Below are 15,690 nucleotides of genomic sequence, written 5' to 3'. Positions count from 1 at the left end.
CCTTAGAAACAGCTACTAAGGTAGACTTTTCTTCTGTCCCTATTGAATGTGCTTCACTAATTTGCAACATCTGAGAACATTTGAACTGAAGTTAGGGACAATTTGAATGTTACATTAATTTGGGAATATCTTTTTAATAATGATAACAACAACAACATACCACAACTACAAAGAATACAATTATGGCCATGAAAATAATGGTAGTCCCGTCTGATTCCAAAATATAAGGCAAGGAAAAATACAGGAATGTGGATAGCTTTCTCGCTCATCGGAGACTATTGGAATAGTTATTGTCTGTCTAAACTGTCTGTGGCCAATTTCAGAAATCTTGACACCATAACGGAAGTTGCAGTGTAAAGGGCATCAGATTAGATGGGATTAAAGTAGATTAGATTAATAACATTCTAACATTCCTGCAATCAGAACAGCAAAACCCTAGACAGTGGGATGTCATTAAGGAAGGGCATTGCAGATATTTGCAACACATCTTTTTCATCATTATAGCTTATTTTCTTTAGGCTGGGAAAGCATCGCCATTTTTATTGCTCTTCAAAATACTTGGCTACCACCTTGTGGTTAGTTTAAAGAACTGTCAGAAAAGTGATATCAGGCAATATGGCATAGCAAAGAGTTGCAGAATTAGTATCTTTTTTGTTCACACCATCTTTCTATGCCGTCCTCTCTGCCCACAATAAACATATTCCATCCATATGCTAGTGCAACTGCATTTTTAAAATGTGATGGTTGAGGCAACATGAAGGTTGGGGCAACATGAAGGTTGCTATCTTCACCAATTTTTTTCTCATGTCAGGAGTGAGTCTTAGTGTGAGAGAATTGGCTGTCTGCAAGGACGTTGCCCAGGGGACGCCTGGATGATTTGATGTTTTTATCATCCTTGTGGGAGGCTTCTCTCATGTCCCCGCATGAGGAGCTGGAGCTGATAGAGGGAGCTCATCCGCCTCTCCCCGGATTCGAACCTGCGACCTGTCAGTCTTCAGTCCTGCCGGCATAGGGGTTTAACCCACTGCGCCACCGGGCATAGCTAGTCCATCATTGGTTTTAGAGTTGCACTACACTTATGTAGATGCCCAGTACCCTCCCATAGGGCACTTTTGGTTTCCTCCTCTTTCTTATCTGATCTTGCATTCCCACCCACTCCCTCCCCACCCCCACAAATCTACTTCTTAAGGGTAAGTTATGGCAAGAAAATTATATCTACAGTGCTTTCCAGGACTCAAGGCACACTGAGACAAGCAGCTAGAGACCCTTGGTCTTCTGCAGCAATTGCTTGTCTCAACATACTCTTGACTGGAAAATTGCTGCAGTCATAATTTTCTATTGGCCTGGTCTGTAGCGTCTCAGAAACTCTTTGGTTCGGCCACTTCCTGACTTAAGGGCTAACTTTGAAAATCACATTGAGTCATTAAAATTGTAATCTTAAATCCCAAAGTTACAAAATCATAAATAATAATAATAATAATACTTTTTTAAGAATAAATTTTTATTAATTTTCATTATGAAAACATTTAACAGCACATACAAAAGACACAAATCACAACATTACAAACACCTCTATTAATTGCCCTACGGCTTAAAATATCTACTACAATAGTTGATTGGGTACTTTCCTTCGTATCTCTTAGATTCTCACATATTATTCCCTTCCCAATTTCATTGTCCGTAAATACATTATGTTCTTATCTACCTTTCTACGTATCCCCTTCCCTACCTCCCCCCCCCCCACGACGCATTGCCTTAAATATACATATAAATACATTTAAATTCCTCTTGACTTCCAGAGTCTTCAAGCGAACATATATTTAGTTTCTTATCCAGCTAGTCTTATCTTAGTGGTTAGTCACTAACCTAGTTTGTGCTCACGTTTGGGATTCTTCTTTCCTTCTTGTTTTACCAGTACTTAATATTATTTTTCTTTAAGAAGGCTATGAATTTATTCCAATTGGTGTTATCCACTATTGTTTCATTTTTCCTAATTTTTTTGTGTTAACAAGTCCATGTTCATAATATCCATGGCCTTACTGATCCACAAGTTAAAAGACGCTGTTTCTTTGCTTTTCCATACACGGGCAATGCTTATCCTTGCTGCCGTAGTAAGGTAGAAAAAGATTTTATCGTCGTTTTTGTTCAATTTCAAATTAGTTATTCCTAGCAGGAAATATTCTGGTCTAAGTTCAAAGTTAATTTGTAGTATCTTTCTCATTTTTTTATGTACCTCAAACCAGATTTTTTTAATAATGAAACTTTATTTGTACCCTGCTACCATCTCCCCAAGGGACTCGGTGCAGCTTACATGAGGCCAAGCCCACAATACAACAATACAAGCAATAACAATAACAATACATGCATTTAAAATAAATCACATAGACAATAACATAAGCATTGACAATAGTACAAAACACTTTAAAATTTATGGCTGGGTCAAATGTAATTAAAAATTTAAAATGATGCTGGTCATGGACGAGATAAGGAAGTGGGGCGTGGTGAAGATATACGAACAGACCTAAATCGATATAAAGTGCTTTAGAGGACAAAGTGCTGAGGATTCATTATTCTGGGAAGGCACACTGGAACAACCACATTTTCAAACTTCTCCTGAAGACTGCCAGAGTTGGGGCCTGCCTGATGTCCTTAGGGAGTGAGTTCCAAATCTAGCTCACAATCTCTTACATTTTGAACAGGATGCTAGCTATTATTATTATTATTATTATTATTATTATTATTATTATTATTATACTGGTCATACAGGGAGCATACCACCCCCCTGTTGTGTCAGCTCCACTGGCTGCCGATCCAGTTCCGAGCACAATTCAAAGTGCTGGTTTTGACCTACAAAACCGTTTACGGCTCCGGCCCAGCATACCTGTCCGAACGTATCTCCTTCTACGTCCCACCTCGGAGTTTAAGATCTTCTGGGGAGGCCCTGCTCTTGGCCCCACCTTTACCACAAGTGAGGCTGGTGGGGACAAGGGACAGGGCCTTCCCGATGGTGGCCCCTCTCCTGTGGAGTGCACTCCCCGGGGAAATTAGGTCATCAACATCCCTCCTCTCCTTCAGGAGGAAGTTAAAAACCAAAAAATACCAACATGGATTTCACCAGTAGAGGCATTTCATAAAAGGGAAATCCCCAGAAGTAAGTGGCTCACTTATAAGCAATTGCTTACAAGGAACAACGGTGAGTGGCAACTGAGGCCTCTGGAAGAACTAAAAAAGGAAGACAATGAAATGACCTGGCTCCACCATCTACAGATTAAAGAACGTTTCAAGATTGACCTAACATCCGGTTTCAACGAAACAAATACATGCTGGGACATTATTATGAAAAAGGACCAAAAATCTATCAAAATATTATACCAGAAATTATTAGAATGGAAAAACGAAAAAGAATTGATCAAAGCTAACATGACCAAATGGGCCAAAGACATCGGCCACACAATACTATTTAATGAATGAGAACAAGTTTGGAACAACAAGTTAAAACTTATAAAGGCTTCCAACATAATTGAAAATTGGTACAAGGTGTTTTACAGGTGGCACCTAACACCAATGCAACTTGCCAAATTTAACAAAAAAAATAAGGGAATTTGTTGGAAGTGTAAAAAAGAAAATGGAACCTACTACCATCAATTCTGGCTATGCAAAGAAGTTAAAAAAATCTGGCAGATGGTGCACAAGCACGCCCAAAATATCTTGCATACTAAATTCGATATGAAACCAGAATTCTATCTATTGAATATAATGAACATAAATCTAAAAAAAAATCAAGAGAGAGTGTTCCTTCACCTAGCTGCAGCAGCGAGAATCCTAATCGCAAGGAAATGGAAAGATAAGGAAGTACCGAGCAAAGAGGAGTGGTTTGAAAAAATGATGGAAATCAAGAACCTGGACAAATTCTCTCAAATCCTAGGAAATGAGGACCGAAGCAAGCAGATAAACTGGAAAGATTTGGAAGAGTATTTTAAGAAACAGATCAATCTAGATATATGAGAAATATAAAAGGACACTTTGTAAACAAATAAAAGAACTCAGAAGAAGAATAAAACCCATGGATAATGAAGATATTTCCCTGCAGACCGAACGGGAGTCAAGCGACTGACACTTACCCCTCCTTCCCCCTCGCCATCCCCAGACCCTCCACCCCTTGCTTATCCCTGGCCCTCCCCCACATCACTACCCACTTACCTTTCCTTTTTCCCACCCTTTCCTATCCATTTATTGTTCTCACACTTTCACTGTACTAAGAAAAAAATTCATAAAAATTTAATAAAAAAAAAAACCTGGATGTGGGAAAAAACCAGGCCTTTGGGTAAACTGGCAGATGGACAAAGACAAGGACGACCAGAGCAGGAAAGGACAATGACAATGCTGGATGGATTATGGAATTATAAATCGGCGAACATTGGCCACAGGATGATTTTATTACTGTTATTGTATTGATGTGATGTTTTAACTAGTGACAATTGTTGATGTTAAATTGTAACTTGTATATTGTACTTTGTGAATTAAAAGAACAATATACAATTGTATATTGTACTTTGTGAATTGGAAAGTTCTGAGAGTGCCTTGGACTGCGAGAAGATCCAACCAGTCCATCCTCCAGGAAATAAAGCCCGGCTGCTCACTGGAGGGAAGGATACTAGAGACAAAGTTGAAGTAGTTTGGCCACATCATGACGAGACAGCAAAGCCTAGAGAAGACAATTATGCTGGGGAAAGTGGAAGGCAAAAGGAAGAGGAGCCGACCAAGGGCAAGATGGATGGATGGCATCTTTGAAGTGACTGGACTGACCTTGAAGGAGCTGGGGGTGGTAACGGCCGACAGGGAGCTCTGGTGTGGGCTGGTCCATGAGGTCACGAAGAATCGGAGACGACTGAATGAATGAACAACAACAATCAGTTTTCTCCATTCCATGTATTCCATCTTTCCCTCTTTTTAGTAGGATCCATTGCCTAGTCAAAGCCATGGTATTCCCTGTAGTCACCTACGGATGTGAGAGCTGGACCTTAGGGAAGGCTGAGCGAAGGAAGATCGATGCTTTTGAGCTGTGGTGTTGGAGGAAAGTGCTGAGAGTGCCTTGGACTGCGAGAAGATCCAACCAGTCCATCCTCCAGGAAATAAAGCCCGACTGCTCACTGGAGGGAAAGATACTAGAGACAAAGTTGAAGTACTTTGGCCACATCATGACGAGACAGCAAAGCCTAGAGAAGACAATTATGCTGGGGAAAGTGGAAGGCAAAAGGAAGAGGAGCCGACCAAGGGCAAGATGGATGGATGGCATCCTTGAAGTGACTGGACTGACCTTGAAGGAACTGGGGGTGGTGACGGCCGACAGGGAGCTCTGGCGTGGGCTGCTCCATGAGGTCACGAAGAGTCGGAGACGACTGAACGAATGAACAACAACAACAACTTTGTGAATTGTTGGGCATCGAATTGTGCCTTTTTTGTAAGCCGCCCTGGGTCCCCCCGAGGGGTTTGAGAAGGGCGGGGTAGAAGCACTCCAAATAAAGAAATAAATGAATAAATTGTTCCTAGTCTGGCACTCAGATACATCTTACAAATATAGTGTACAAAAGTTAAAAAATATTAATTGAATTGTCGATAAAATTAAAAGCAGATAAAGATTGAAAAGATGAACAGCATTTCAATGTAGTTTTACACAGACAGTATGATGCAGTTCAAAGACGATACAAGGGCGGGGTGTCCACAGAATACACACACCCAATGTGGGCCGCAACATGCATCAAGAGTTATATAGTGATTTTTTTTAAGTCCCAAGAAAGTATAATTTATATCAAAAATATTCTGCAGCTGATTTCGGCCGCTGTTGTGCCACTATGTAGCAGAGCTGGCAAAGTCAGAGTGGAATAAATGCACAACAGGACTGATGCACAACAGGATGTGCATTACATCAGTTCTGTTGGGGATTGTATCAGTCCTGATGCATATTAGTCATCTTACCAATGTCCTGTTAGTCATCTATGAAATTCAATAAAGAAGTTTCTTAGTGATTCTGCTTTGTAGCTAGTAGGCCTGGGTAACAACGGAAAAATTTGTTTCTAAAATCGATTCGTTTTTTGGGGTTTTTTGCGTTTCGTTATTTAAAATAATTACAAAATTTTCCTTTTAAAAAGTTCGATATTTACGAAATTTCGTAAATGCGGAAAAAATTACAAAACATTAACGAATCGATTTCCAAAACAATAACGAATTGATTCGTTAATGGCGGACGCGACCGCGAAATATGCTAAAAAACCTCCAAAAACTTCTGAAGCTTCCCTCTCCCTCTGTTGTTGACTGTTGATGTGATATTATAATTTTTTTTCACTAATTAAACAAAAAACTTGCCCCAGACATGCGGAAATAATAACGAAACGACCTCAGAACAATAACGAAACGAATACAATAACGAAATACGAAGCATTTACAAAACGTGTTTAAAAAATCGTTTTTTTAAAAAATTGCTCCAGAATGGTTCGTTATCGTTTTCTAATTAAAAAAATTAATGAATTATTAACGAATTACGAATTAACGAAACGAAACCGCCCAGCCCTAGTAGCTAGGTATATGTAAAGTTACATTAATATAACAGATTATATAGGATTCTTATGAACGTATATATACATATGGAGGGTTTCAGTTCAACTTTGTTGGGTCAAAAAAGTTCCATGTGATTATTTATTCCATCTTTCACTCTCTGTGTAGCAATTCATTTAATAATTCATTTCTCAACATGTTTCCAGAACTTCTGAAGGTCAGTTGCATCATAATAAAGATACTGAGAGCACAAAATGGGATTAAATCACTCTCTATGAGCATTCAAAGGTTTTAAGTCAGTCAACAAGGAATGATTAATAATAAAACAAGCTTGTTGTGAGCTTTCAAGACTGGTAATAAATAATCAAATCATGAGACCTGTTTTAAATTGTAAAATTATCCCAAAAGGTCACTTTTTCAAGCCTTTATTTAGACATAGGCAATTACTACAATTGATCATTTGGTTATTCCGTGTTAAAATTAATAAACTGATTTTCAGCCTAAAGAAAGTGAAGGCTGAACCATAAATGTAGTAACCTGAGAAGAAATTCAGAAAGACTTCCATATATTGAGGGGATGAGAAAGGCCTTCTTCAATGACTATAGATTTCACATTAATAAACCTTAAAGGCATTTCCCCTTTGGTAAAACGTACTCAGTTCAAAAGTGCCCTCTTTGAAAGCAGTGTACACTTAGCACAGTAGCCTTATTTGAAGTCTCAGTTTATGATTCATTTATATTTGTCAAAATGATCTATGCAGCTAATTAAAATTCCTAATTGGTAAAAACACCGCAATATTTCAAAATACAATAAACCATTTCTTAATGGAATTTCCAATAAGCCAGTCTAAAATCAATGCATCTGTAAACAGATGTCGCTACCTCATCTTCCTTTTCCCAGCATGATCTCCCATCATTCCATCCCATTCACAGAAATATTGTTTCTCCTACAGGCACTTACTTGGTAAGTTGGCTATTAGACTCTGCAACAAAGTTAGAAATATGGGTGTCATTTAGTATACCTCTTACTTTTACCGTATCATTTCTCCCATGCCCATCATTTCCATGGAAATGTCTGCTGTTGGTGGCTCCTGTCCCATTCCCAACAGAAGTTTCTCCATAAAAATGCCTCCTATGTCCAATGATGTAAGAGAAATTTACATAAGCATGATGAAATCAGTAATATGCAGGTTGAAAATAGAGGTGCAACATGTGCAAAAATCCCATTCTAGGGGATCTCATCAATCTTACTACATTGAGTGCACATGGACCTGAAAAGCGTAAGGAGTCCTATACCATATTTCCCAGTAGCAGCAGTTTTGCAAGCATGTCCAGGCACAACATACAAAGATGTACAAGATGGTTGTGCATATGCTTAGGGCAGTATGTTGCAGCTCATTAACAGCCTGTCCCAATTCTAGCCTGAATGTGTGGGAAGTTAACATTGGAAAGAAACCAGTGCCAATGTATTTCTGTCAATTAAATCTGTTAGGTGCAATCAGGCCACACACACACACACACACAAAACAGCAGTGGCTCAGAGTAGGAAAGGATAAACTGTTCCCCCCCTTCTCAAATTGCAGGCTGCCAATGAGAAGCAAAGATGCAAGAGATATATTTTCATCCCTGTATCCTTGCCTCAGATCTTATGTTTCTATTCTCATAGGTATTGTGTTCAGTACTTTAGCCAGTAGGTGGCTCTGGACTAAGTTGCATCTCGGGACCTTATCACATCCCCCCCCCCACCCCCGCCAGAACACACACATACACACACCCATGTCGTTTCACCAGCAAGTATGGTGAAATGGCAAGTGCAAGATCCATGACAATTAAAGACCTCTTTCTTCCAGAAGGCCCACACAGTCAGTTTTAATTTATGAATTTAAACTTACATTTTATTGGCATGAATTATTTTAATGTGTTTCAATCTTCTCTCTCTCTCTCTCTCTCTCTCTCTCTCTATATATATATATATATATATGATTGTATATATACAATTACATATATATAATTGTATCTATGTATTTTAATTGTGTTGAATCTTGAGAAGAGGTGGGTAAAAATTATTATTATCATTACTATTGTCATTGTTATTGTCATTATTACTATTGTCAATGTGGAGGCCGTGACAAACTTTGTATTTCTAGGTGCAAAGATTACTGCAGATGCAGACTCTGGCCAGGAAATCAGAAGACGCTTACTTCTTGGGAGGAGAGCAATGTCCAATCTCGATAAAATAGTAAAGAGTAGAGACATCACACTGGCAACAAAGATCCACATAGTCAAAGCCATGGTATTCCCTGTAGTAACCTACGGATGTGAGAGCTGGACCTTAGGGAAGGCTGAGCGAAGGAAGATAGATGCTTTTGAACTGTGGTGTTGGAGGAAAGTTCTGAGAGTGCCTTGGACTGTGAGAAGATCCAACCAGTCCATCCTCCAGGAAATAAAGCCCGACTGCTCACTGGAGGGAAGGATACTAGAGACAAAGTTGAAGTACTTTGGCCACATCATGAGGAGATAGCAAAGCCTAGAGAAGACAATGATGATGGGCAGGCCCGTAGCCAGGATTTCGTTTCGGGGGGGGGGGGGGGGGGGCTGAATTTTTTTTCAGGGGGGGTTTCGGGGGGGCTGAGTTTCGGGGGGGGGGCTGACTCTGAGTGAAAGAGGGTCTAGCCTAGCAAACCTTTTGTATCATTACCCCAATACCCTCATGCATATGGGATATATTGAGTATGGTGATCAGATCATGATATGAATAAACATAACAGTTTAAATAATGCACCAATAAGGCCTTTTCGCGAACCACCATGAAAATTTCGGCTACATGCCTGATGATGGGGAAAGTGGAAGGTAAAAGGAAGAGGGGCCGACCAAGGGCAAGATGGATGGATGGCATCCTTGAAGTGACTGGACTGACCTTGAAGGAGCTGGGGGTGGTGACGGCTGACAGGGAGCTCTGGCGTGGGCTGGTCCATGAGGTCACGAAGAGTCGGAGACGACTAAATGAATGAACAACAACAAATTGTCATTGCTGCTGTTGTTGTCCTACAGTAGACTTCCAGCCCCATGAAATCTTACATATATGTATTTCTTTATTTATTTACATTATTTCTACCCTGTCCATATCAGCCCGGAGGTGATATGGGCAATGTAGATCTGGGGGAGACCCACTTGAATGGAATTAACTGTAATATGGAGAAATCGAGAAAAGGAGCTTTTTTTTGTAATCCAGTCTGAATCCATTTTGGGTATATTCACTGCTCAATCAATTGAGATTCCCTCAACAATTTTATTCACTCTGGGCCTTGCCTCCAGGGTGAAACAGAAATATAACTTATATCATTATGTAAGACCTTGGAACTTTCAATTATTTAGAAGCCACAAAATATGAGGAAATCCATTTCATCAATTTGCACAGGGTTCTAATGACAACAAGATTTATGGCCCTCTTTGTGGAGTGCCAAAGGAGGATCCACTGCCTGGCAAAAAACATTCCCCATACCAATTCCAATAAAAAGCAATATTTGACCCAAAGTATTCAAGAGGCAACCCTCTGATCTTTCTAATCACACATGGATATCATCATCACCCACCTTCAGACTGACCTTGAGATAGCCTGCCTAAAATCTTTCTTTTCTCCCTTTCTTCCACCCCTCTAAAAGCATATATTTTCAAGACTCTGATATTGTTCTTGCCTTGCAATGCCCTCATTACAGCACCAAGCAATTTTTTAAAAAGGGATATTCCACACAATCCTATAACCCAGAATATCAAGGCAGAAAATCCTACAATATCTGCTTTGAACTGGGTTATCTGAGGGTTGACTCAGATGAGTGTGGACTCAGATAATGTGGAATTTCCTGCCTTGATATTCTGGGATATAGGCCTGTGTGGAAGGACCCTCAGCTAATCCAACCTGATGCACAATTCCAGCCTCCATTCTATTGAGTTGAGGAAACAAACAAACTCATTTCCTCCACTGATCGTCCACCTTTCCTTCCCTGGAGCCTGAAGATCATAACACTTCCCTCTCTCGAATATGTCCAATTCAATTAAAACTCTTGTTTATACATTCAATAAATATGAAAATTCTGCTCCTAAGTACATGTTTGGTTTGAACCGAAGTTGTGATTCTTGTGTGGCTTTGAAGGAAGGTGTTGACAACATTTTTCACTCCAGAGATCTTTCTTACAGAAATAGGGGCATGTGAAATACACAAACAACTTTCCCCATCCATCTGTAACAGTGATTTATCAGGGGAATATTTTACTTCAGGAGTAATATAAGATGTATTTTAAGGAGTCTGTAATCTTGCCATGATTCTACATTTTGCTGGAAGACTGCCAGAAGAAGAAAGTTTTCTAGGTGTAAATTCTTTATAGTTGTGTATTGAGACTTCTTATAAGCACACAGTCAGGCATGTAAAACTGTAAACAAATGAAATTTGATTTGCAAATGTAATTTTTATATCATTTGCTTATCTTAAAAAGATTTTTTTCAGCTCACTAGGGCTTCCAAAGCAGTGTACAATAGAAGAGTCAGAAATAATACTTTTTTTAAAAAAATATGGTTCTTATTTATGCACAAACATATTAAATGTTTAGAGCAAAAAGTGACTTCCAGGATCCATGCCAAGTTTAGTCAAGTTAGAACTACTGAATCCATTCATCTGCATTTTTAATTTGTTCAAAGCTGATCCTACCATTTGACAAAAGGAAACAGAAACCACAGACATCAGAAACTAAAAAGCATAGAATGGATAAAATATCATTTGCCAGCTGACCTAACCCATTCTTCAAATTAATACTGCCTTTCCCATCCAAGTGGAGGAGACATCCTGCTCTCTGGATTGGCTTTTATACATGGAATCAAGCAGGCAGGGGAGCCATATTGCCTTTAGGCTACAAAATATTTTGGACTTGCTCTGTAGAATCATAGAATCATAGAATCAAAGAGTTGGAAGAGACCTCATGGGCCATCCAGTCCAACCCCCTGCCAAGAAGCAGGAATATTGCATTCAAATCAACCCCTGACAGATGGCCATCCAGCCTCTGTTTAAAAGCTTCCAAAGAAGGAGCCTCCACCACACTCCGGGGCAGAGAGTTCCACTGCTGAACGGCTCTCAGGAAGTGCTTCCTCATGTTCAGATGGAATCTCCTCTCTTGTAGTTTGAAGCCATTGTTCCGCGTCCTAGTCTCCAGGGAAGCAGAAAACAAGCTTGCTCTCTCCTCCCTGTGGCTTCCTCTCACATATTTATACATGGCTATCATATCACCTCTCAGCCTTCTCTTCTTCAGGCTAAACATGCCCAGCTCCTCAAGCCGCTCCTCATAGGGCTTGTTCTCCAGACCTTTTATCATTTTAGTCGCTCTCCTCTGGACACATAATTCTGCACATTCACATAAATAGGATAATGAAGTCCTGCAGGAAGTCTTCAGATATTAAAAGACAAGCTAAGTATCCCTTATCCAGAATTCTGAAATACTTCAAAATCCAGAATTGACCACATTGATGGTTTTATTTACTTTCTGAGGATTCAGTGTACACCAAATGTTTATGCACATTTGTTTATGAGTCCCCCTAGGGGTAAGAAAAGCGGTATAGAAATACTGTAAATAAAATAATAGGTTAACTGTATACATAATATTTTCAACAATTATTTATTTATATATTATTTTATTTACAGTATTTCTATACCGTCTATGTGTATAAGGTGCATGTGAAACATAAGTGAATTCCATGTTTAGACTTGAGTCTCATCCCCAAGGTACCTCGTTATACATACCTGGATATTAGGCCTGGGTAACAACAGAAAAATTTGTTTCTAAAATCAATTTGTATTTGGGGGGTTTTTTTGTTTCGATATTTAAAATAATTACAAAATTTTCCTTTTAAAAAGTTCGATATTTACGAAATTTCGTAAATGGTAAAAAATTAACGAATCGATTTCCGAAACAATAACGAATCGATTCGTTAATGGCGGACGCGACCGCTAAATACGCTAAAAAACCTCCAAAACCTTCTGAAGCTTCCCTCTCCCTCTGTTGTTGACTGTTGGTGTGATATTATAATTTTTTTTCACTAATTAAACCATAAAACTGGCCCAGACATGCGGAAATAATAACGAAACGACCTCAAAACAATAACGAAACGAATACAATATCGAAATACGAAGCATTTACAAAACGTGTTTGAAAATTCATTTTTTAATAATTGCTCCAGAATGGTTCGTTATCGTTTTGTAATTGGAAAAATTAACGAATTATTAACGAATTACGAATTAACGAAACGAAACCGCCCAGGCCTACTGGATATTAGGCTTGGTTGATCAAGAAAAAAAATGGTTCTAAACTCGTTTCGTATATAGGAGACGCTGGTGTTTCAATTTTAAAATTATTTCTCAAATTTTCTTGAAAAAAAGATCCGAAATAGCAAAAATCTGAATAGCTTCATTTACTTCGTTAATGGAAGGTGCCCTCCCCCGTTAGTTTAAAATCTCGCAGTTTCCCTGGCCTCCCTGGCTACAAGCAGCGATGCGGTTTCCCCCAGTGGCCGTCAAGAAGAGCTGGGCATGGCCATGCCCACCTCCTCCCTCTGGCATCCATCGGCCCTTTGCAGTCACCTGGGCGTAGCCATGCCCACCTCCTCCCTCTGGCATCCATCGCCCTTTGCAGTCACACAGAGAAGGGAAACTGCAAGATTACTTTTAAAATCTTGCAGTTTCCCTTCTCTGTGTGACTGCAAAGGGCGATGGATGGCAGGCAGGGGAATGAGGTGGGCATGGCTATACCCAGCTCTTCTTGATGGCCACTAGGGCGTGGCCTTCAGGAAGAGCTGGGCATGGCCATGCCCGCCTCACCCTTCCGCATCGCCGCTTGTTGCCAGGGGGGCCAGGGAAACTGCGAGATTGTAAACCTTGACCAGACATACGAAAATAATTCCAAAAATTGGTAAATTGTTTCAATTCGTTATTACTCCTCACACTATTCCAGCATGGCTCGAAATTGTTTTAAAAGTCATTTAAATACAAATTCATTCCGATTTTAGAAACTTCTGAACCAGATCAACCAAGCCTACTGGATATATAGATATAGATATAGAATCTAATCATTTTAGAAGAAGATGCTCAGACTGAACATTCTATGACATAGGTGAGCCTTCCTTAAGCTGGTGCCTCCAGATGAGCCATATGGCAATATGTTCATCTGAACATGCCTGGAAAGACCTTCAGACCTTCATGCCCAAGAGCCATTTCTGTGCAAAGACTCTGAGAGTGAATATCTGTTTACTTTTGTTGTAACATGAATGCCTGAATTGCTTTACAGGTGGGATTGGCAATTATAGTGGATCTGGAGGCCGCTTTCTGCCCTGGGCACTCTGGAGAACACACAGGCTGCCAAAAAAAATGCAAAAGCAAACCTATCTGAAATCAAAAGTGGCCAGAGGTTGCTTCCATTTTTGAAAAACTGTCATTTTTAAATGTTCTGCACTGTAGGAAGTCCCTGTAACTGATTGAAAAGATGAGCCACTGTGCCTGGAAGCTAACAGAAAATCTCGTTCACCACTTTTTACTAGAAAACACATTTCAGAGAGTTTAGAAGGCTTGAGAGACATGAAATATATTATCTTCACCCTGCCTTAGAGCAAGCTTTTAAAAGTCAGTTATCAAATATTATCATCACATTCTAAATCACTGTTTCAGTAGGTGCTCTGAAAGATTAAATCTAGTTCAGTCCAAATGTTCTTTCAGCATTCTCTCAAGAATTCCAGACTGTGTCTCTTTTTTGCTGAAGTAACTTCTAGAGAAATTGTTCAATTTGATCAAACAATTAATTTTTCCAAAATCACACATTTGAGGTTGCAGAGGTCCAATGAAATAGTTTAAAGAAATATCATAGAATTATAGAATCAAAGAGTTGGAAGAGACCTCATGGGCCATCCAGTCCAACCCCTTGCCAAGAAGCAGGAATATTGCATTCAAATCACCCCTAACAGATGGCCATCCAGCCTCTGTTTAAAAGCTTCCAAAGAAGGAGATGATACTAAACATCTGGTTCCTGACATTTTATTTAATTTAAGATGACTTCTGAATAAGGAAAATAATTTCTATTGGTAGCATCCCAATGTCTGTTCTTACTTTAACAGAAAGGATGTCTCTTAGGACATTTTAACCCATTGGTAATCTGGCTAACCCACTTGTATTTTATGGCTGCTATGATACATCTTCAATGAATACTGGTGTTAACCATTTTAAAGACATTTTAATGTAATTGTATCATAATTACTTTTAGGGTATATGTTGTAATGTTTTACTCATGTTTTAGTTTACTATGTTTTATTGGATTGTTTGTATTTTTTTCATCTTGATGCTTAATATTTTGTTCTAAGTTTACTGTTGTTTCTGTGCATTATCTTATATTATTTTGTAGGCTTGGGCGGTTTTGTTCGTTAATTTCGTAATTCGTTATTAATTCGTATTTAAATTAGCTTACGATCCAATATTGAGCCATGCAAGAATAGTGTGAGGAGTAAATTAGATTCGAAACAATTTTTTCAATTTATTTCGTAATTATTTCGTAATTATTTCGTAATTATTTCGTAATTATTTTCGCATGTCTGGTGCAAATTTTATAGTTGTTGTTTGTTTTATCACACCAACAGTCAACAACAGAGGGAGAGGGAAGCTTCAGAAGTTCCCCCTGTCCCATTTGGAGGTTTTTTTTAGCATATTACGCAATCGCGTCCGCCATTAACGAATCGATTCGTAATTATACAAAATTTCGTATATTTCGAAATTTTTAATAGGAAAATTTTGGAATTATTAAAAAAACGAAACGCAAGGGCTCCCTAAAAACGAAACGAGTTTAGAACCAAATTTTTCCGTAGTTACCCAAGCCTATTATTTTGATGTGTTGGTATTCATTTGAGGCATTGAATGTTTGCCTTTTGTTTCGTGTCTGTAAATCGGCCTGAGTCCCTTTGGGGGGAAGAGTGTGGTCTAGAAATAAAGTTTCATTGTTATTATATTATAAAACTGTGCTGTGGAATTTGTGTTGATCCTAGAATCTTTGTGTTATATACTATGAACATATTGGTTTCTAAGAAATTCAGATCAGAGCAACTGAGAAACCTACATCAG

The sequence above is a fragment of the Anolis sagrei genome, chromosome 4, assembly GCF_037176765.1.
Source record: "Anolis sagrei isolate rAnoSag1 chromosome 4, rAnoSag1.mat, whole genome shotgun sequence".
In the NCBI taxonomy this organism is placed as follows: Eukaryota; Metazoa; Chordata; class Lepidosauria; order Squamata; family Dactyloidae; genus Anolis; species Anolis sagrei.
The sequence above is the reverse complement of the archived record's forward strand: the minus strand, read 5'-3'. Positions refer to the sequence as shown.